Raw genomic sequence first — 6,882 nt, forward strand, 5'->3', positions numbered from 1 at the left:
GGTGCTGGGCCGGTAGGGTACTGGAGGTTTATCAAAGCTTTTTCACTGAGAACAGCTCTCATCAACCAGGGCTGATGAGAGCGGTGAGAGTGAATCAAAACGCTGAATTAAAAAAATCAATTACTTAGTGATGGGGAAAAGCTCCATGGAGCTAAGGGAAACTGTAGTTAGGTAATAATTCTCCGTGGGTTCGTCACTACTAGCAACTCCACATAAACAGTAATTTGACTAATTGTTAATATAAACATATATTATTAATATTGCAGCTTTAAACCTGCATTAACTATTTTTTGGCCACTTGGGGGCAGTGGAAACAAGTTGTGAACACAACACTGACATATCATCACCTTTTAAACTGATATGTTGAACTTGTTGGCAAACAGTTGCTTATTTATGCATCCTGAATTTACGGAGCAACATTATCATTCATTTGGAATCATGTTTCTGTCTACCTGATGAATATAAGCCCAATATTCACTCTCTTTTAGTTGTGTCTATCAACTCATGGGGGAAATATCTGGCTCTTTAGCTGTTAAATGCTCCACTTTGTTCACCATTAGTGCTGAGTAGGTAGTGTACAGTGGGTTTTTAGAGCTTTTTTTCTGAAAACCGCTGCCTGCTGTGGCCAAAAACAACAGTATGAGACAGTGAGAATGAATCAAAACAGTGAAGTTGCAGCCAGACAGCTAAACAATGGGCTGAAATTCACCCTAAAGCTCCATAAAGCCGAGGGGAGCTGCAGAGTCGAGTGATAATTCGCTGTAGGTTCTTCACTTCAAGTGACGCCTCTCATATAACACATTGGCATTGGATGCATTGTTAATATGAAAAATATCAATTATAGCCGCTTTAAAGATACTTAGCCAAACAAATGTGCTTTGCTTCACTCAACCACTGTCGTTATCTCTGCCTTTGGAGGAGCCACTGTGCTTATATAGTAAATCTGTGTTTATTTCACTAATTATAAAGGTGTATTCATCATCTTTTCTAGTGTTTAGTTGGCATAAAAAATTCTTTTGAGCCTTCGGGTTACATAAAGAGATATACTGTATGTTTGAGGTAGTGGTCGTGTGTGTATGTATGTGTGTGTCTGCCTGTGGTCAAAACAGGACCAGCTGAAGTTTACGACCCTGCAGTGCTCTCTGTTTTCTCGGGGTGACAGAGAGGACAGCCGGTCTGCAGGGGGCTGAGGGGGGTTGGGGGTGGGTTACATTACAGCAACACCTGGTCTGCAAGTAAAACTGGAGAGTGTTGGGGGTAGATGGTATAATTTCTGTATGTGTGTTGTACTTTAAAATGTGTGAGACCTAGTGAGATTATCACCTTTAGATTAACCCAAACTAAGTTATAATGTGAATTTGGATTCAAGTTTAAAACAAAATTTAGATGTAGGCCAGGGTTATGATCAGGCAAAGGGTGGAGTAAATGAATGAATGGTAGGCCTTGGTAACAATACAGGAAAGTATTATGTGTCTATCTGTCACTGTTCAACTACTTATGAACTATCTTATCTAGAAAATGTCAAGATAAGATAGTTATCCTTAATAATGTCAGCGATTGCTTTTCTTTCTTTTCTACAAAAATCTGTCCATCTTTGTGTTTATATGTCGAACTGCTTCTTTTTAAATGTCTCAGACCTTTATTTAATACAGACTTTCCATCCTCCTGCACCAAAACAGTGAGAAAGCCTTTGCTGTAAGATAAGGAGAGGAACATAAATAATAACCCATCCAACTTCCCGCTGCACACACCCATACACAAACACACACACACACACACACACACACACACACACACACACAGATATTACATACAATAAATAATACAGGAATCCATCAGCTCAATCCCGTCTGAGAGCATCAAAGGCAGAGAACAAGATGAGCAATTTCCTCTGTAGTTGTGTGTGTGTGTGTGTGTGTGTGTGTGTGTGTGTGTGTGTGTGTGTACAAATTGGAGCATCTGTGTAATCTCTGTGAGGGTTTTGTGTATAAACCTGAAACAGTGAGACAATAAATGGGCCTTGTTACTCAGCGGCAGCAGACACACACCCAAACAAACTGTCTGGTGGGCACAGACAGGAAGGACAGAAGGAAATACACTGATCAGCCACAACATTAAAACCACCTGCCTAATATTGTGTAGTTCCCCCTCGTGCCGCCAAAAGAGCTCTGACCTGTCGAGGCATGGACCCCACAAGACCTCTGTCCTCTGGTATCTGGCACCAAGACGTTAGCAGCAGATCCTTTAAGTCCTGTAAGTTGTGAGGTGGGGCCTCCATGGATCAGACTTGTTTTTCCAGCACATCCCACAGATACTCAGTCGGATTGAGATCTGTGGAATTTAGAGGCCAAGGCAACACCTTGAACTCTTTGTCATGTTCCTCAAACCATTCCTGAACAATTTTAGCAGTGTGGTAGGGTGGATCGTCCTGCTAAAAGAGGCCACTGCCATCAGGGAGTACTGTTGCCATGAAGGGGTGTGCTTGGTCTGCAACAATGTTTAGGTAGGTGGTACGTGTCAAAGTAACATCCACATGAATGCCAGGACCCAAGGTTTCCCGGCAGAACATTGCCCAGAGCATCACACTGCCTCTGCTGGCTTGCCTTCTTCCTATAGTGCATCCTGGTACCATCTCTTCCTCGGGTAAATGACGCACAACCCAGCCCAGCCGTCCACATTATGTAAAAGATGTGATTCATCAGACCAGGCCACCTTCTTCCATTGCTCCATGGTCCAGTTCTGACACTCACATGCCCATTATAGGTGCTTTCTTTGGTGGACAGTGGTCAGCATTGGCACTCTGACTGGTTTGTGGCTACGCAGCCCCATATGCATCAAGCTGAGATGCACTATGTCTCTGACACCCTGTCTATCATAGCCAGCATTCATTTTTTCAGCAATTGGTGCTGCAGTAGCTCTTCTATGGGATCAGACCAGACAGGCTAGCCTTCGCTCCCAAGTGCATCAATGGACCTTGGGCACCCATGACCCTGTTGCAGGTTCACCGGTTGTCCTTCCTTGGATTACTTTTGGGAGGTACTGACCACTGCATACTGGTAACTCCACAAGACTTGCCATTTAGGAGGTGCTCTGACCCAATCGTCTAGCCATCACAATTTGGCTCTTGTCAAAGTGGCTAGAATCTTATGCTTGCCTGCTTTCCTGCTTTCAACACATCCACTTCAAGAACTGATTATTCACTTGCTGCCTAATATATCCCACCCCTTGACAGTTGCTATTGTAATGAGATAATCAACGTTATTCACTACGCCTGTCAATGGTTTTAATGTTGTGGCTGATTGGTGTATGTGTCTGAAGAAGGAAGACAGAAAGAGCACAGGCTTAATTTGGTTTAAAAATACAATCAAGTAATATGATTGCTGTAATCATTTTCCTGTTCATACTGACCATTAGAAGATCCCTTCATAATGTACTTATAACATAAGTGATGGTGGCCAAAATCAACAAAGCTTCCCTCTGTGCAAAAGTGTATTTAAAAGTTTATCTGAAGCTAATATGAAGCTTCAGCTGTCCAAATTAGTAAAATCAAGTAGATATCTTTCAATGTTACAGTCTTTTTAGTGCCAAAGTCCCTCTTTTTGTTACTATACTTCGACTGCAGCTCCACAGGGAAACACTGCCCGAGGAAACACAAAGAAGGAATTTTAAGCTAAAAAGACTGTATATGTGGCAGATATCCACTTGATATGACTAACTCAGACTGCTGAAGCCTCATATGAACTTCAAATAAACTTTTGGCAATTTTTTGGGCAGCTGTGGCTCAGGAGGTAGAGCAGGTCGTCCACTAATCAGAAGGCAAGTGGTTCGATCCCCAGCTCATCTAGTCCTCATGTCGAAGTGGGCAAGGGCAAGATACCGAACCCCAAAATTGCTCCCGATGGCTGTGCCATCATTGTGTGAGTGTGTGTGTGAATAGGTGAGAATGGAAATATTGCGGTGCTCCTGAGGAGCAGGTTGCATCTTGCATGGTGGTCTCTGCCATCAGTGTATGAATGTGTGTGCGAATGTTAGCATGTACTGTAGAGCGCTTTGAGTGGTCGATAAAACTAGAAAAGCGCTATATAAGTGCAGTCTATTTTAAATGCACTTCTGCACAAAATGACATACACTGTGGATTTGGTCCCCATCACTTACATTGAAAATACATTTGAAGGGGATCTTTTAATAGTCAGTATGAACAGGAGGAATGATTACAGCAAGGAAAACCCCTTTCAGTGTTCATATGGGCATCTGACTGTTGTTTTCAGACGGGCTTTATAAACTGTGCCTTTAACTCTTACCCCCCTCCTTATGATAGACACTCAAGAGCTCAATATAGTAGTTAGCTATAAATTGAGATTTCGGACACTTACTAACTGTCGTCACTGACAGATGCAGAGTTGCACAACTGTAATTTTCACATCTTTAAAATGGGGTGCATTGCATTGTGGGACAGTTAATATAAAGCAGTGTTAATGTGTTAGAGTTGGATCTTTGACATGAGATGGCAGCGAAAAAATGAATTATGTGTGTATCCAGGGTTTGGGTTTTCAGCATCTGTGTGATTTATGTAAGCTGCAGTCAGCAGGAAAAGGGAGAACAGGGCCTTTGACTTTAGGGATCCTCCCTTATCTGACAGAGGGAGAACAGATTATAGACAGCTGGAGACGAATGAGAACACATGGGAGAGGATAAGACTGTTAGTGCCAGAGAGGAAGAGACAATGAGCCAAGGTGAGGTCACTGTCCTCTTTTTGCTTTTCTTTTTTTAGTTAAAAAGGTAAGGAGAGAACGATCCTGTGTGTGACCATAGTTTGTTGTTTGTTGTTGTTGTTTTTCTTCCCCATTTGAAGTGGCACATTGACTTATAGTGACAGAATATTTTGTCTTTTTGTTCTTAGATCAATCTGAGCCAAACATCTCTGTTCAAATCATATTTTAAGCCTTTCATGCTAGTAAAACGTTGTTAGTAAAATAGACAAGGTATCATTTTAGAAACATGCACAAGTACATACATACATACATGTGACACATTTATAATAATAATAATCCTTATTTCTATAGCGCCTTTCAAAACCACAGTTAAAAATGCACACATGTACAACAGAAACCTCTGAAACCTCTTTTCTAGACACAAATTTGCAGAATCACCTAATGTGTCTTCTCCTTATAATGACTACTTATGTTTAATCAGATTTTTGTACATGTTTGCAGGTGCTTAGCCTGCATTAGCTGCATGATACATGACAGTGCTGAATTTAGGGCTGCATTTAACAATTATTGTCATTATCGATTGATCTCACAATTATTTCCTCGATTAATCAAAATGTTAAAAATTGGTGAAATATGCCATTCAAATTTTTAGAGCCCTCTATGATTCCTCCTATTAGCTTGTTTTGTCTGACTGATGGTCCAGAGCCTAGAGATTTTTACGTGACGATCAATTAAGCGACTAATCGTTGCAGCACTAACTGATTTTATTTGTCTTTCTCATTTTATGTCTTCACAGCACAGCATAGTACACTGTTGCTTCTACTGAGCTATGCTAAAATCAGACTATCATCGGAAATTTAAACTGCTACAAATCACAGATAAAAATCTTTACAGTGGTTTCTTTCATAAAGAAACGGCTTTCTCTAAGGCAGGACTGACTGAATTTTGGAACTCATTCACAAAGCAGAATACAGTAAGTACAGTAAAGCTGTTATTATGTCTACACATCATTCATACGGGATCTAAAGCCTTTGAAAAGGTATCATAATCTAATGTAAATATTTTTAAAATGATAGATGTATTATTATCAAGGAATCTCCTCCTACACGGATTGCAACTTTCCCCAAGACAAGCTGAGAATTTGAAGCAGTGCAGGTCACAATTATGTTATATGTTCACAGACTTTATCTGATGTTAGTCTGCCCTCTTCTGGACTAGAGACCAACTACAACTGTACAGAAGTGTCATTACTGCAGCCGAACCCCAATAATGTGTCATTCAAAGTACAACAATTTAATTTTACAAATTTAAATTACTTTTTCACAATCTTGGCCCGACCCAAACATGTTTTTTTTTTTTTTAAAACAACTCTTTTGTGCAAGTCTTGTCTCGATGTTGAGCCTAAAAATCCTCTCTCAGTCAGAAATACTACACAATGTCACCGGTGCATGATATCATGGAATCGGTATTTATTTGTCACTTTTTATTGCCAATGTATTTTAAAACTGTTATTGCCTATAATACTACAGCACTATGCAGAGAAAACTCTATAATTAGGGTTCCTTTATGTTCACTTGTAGTTAAGCTTTATTTAAACAGGAAGTGTCACTGAGATCAAGATCTCTTTTACAAGAGGCCACCTGATAACAAATTACATACAGTGCAACATCACATTGAGACATATTCAGTCACACAGAGCACACACACAGTCACAAATATTATTAAAAATATCAGCGAGTACAACTTTTAAAGGACAAGTTCACATTTTTTCAATTCTATCTTAAAACAGTCAGGTGCCCATTTGAACACTGAAACAGGATTTGCTCCCTGTAATCATTCCTCCTGTTCATACTGGCTTTTAAAAGATCCCCTCTAAATTTGCTTTCAATGTAAGATTTTTCTAATGGTCAGTACTAACAGGAGGAATGATTACAGCACATAAAACATCATTCAGTGTTCATATGGGCACCTGTTTTGCTTTGTTTTACAGTTCCAGTAATGAGGTGAATACAGTAGGACCGGAAGATGAACTTTTAAACCATAAATGTGCTCCATTTTACAGCGGAATATATTTACATTTATTAAAACTCTACAAACTAACCACAAAACCTTACACTAAAACATTATACATCTCTTGCAAAAGCCAAACAATTCTTGCAACACTCAAAAA

This window comes from Thunnus maccoyii, chromosome 2 (assembly GCF_910596095.1).
Source record: "Thunnus maccoyii chromosome 2, fThuMac1.1, whole genome shotgun sequence".
Classification (NCBI taxonomy): domain Eukaryota; kingdom Metazoa; phylum Chordata; class Actinopteri; order Scombriformes; family Scombridae; genus Thunnus; species Thunnus maccoyii.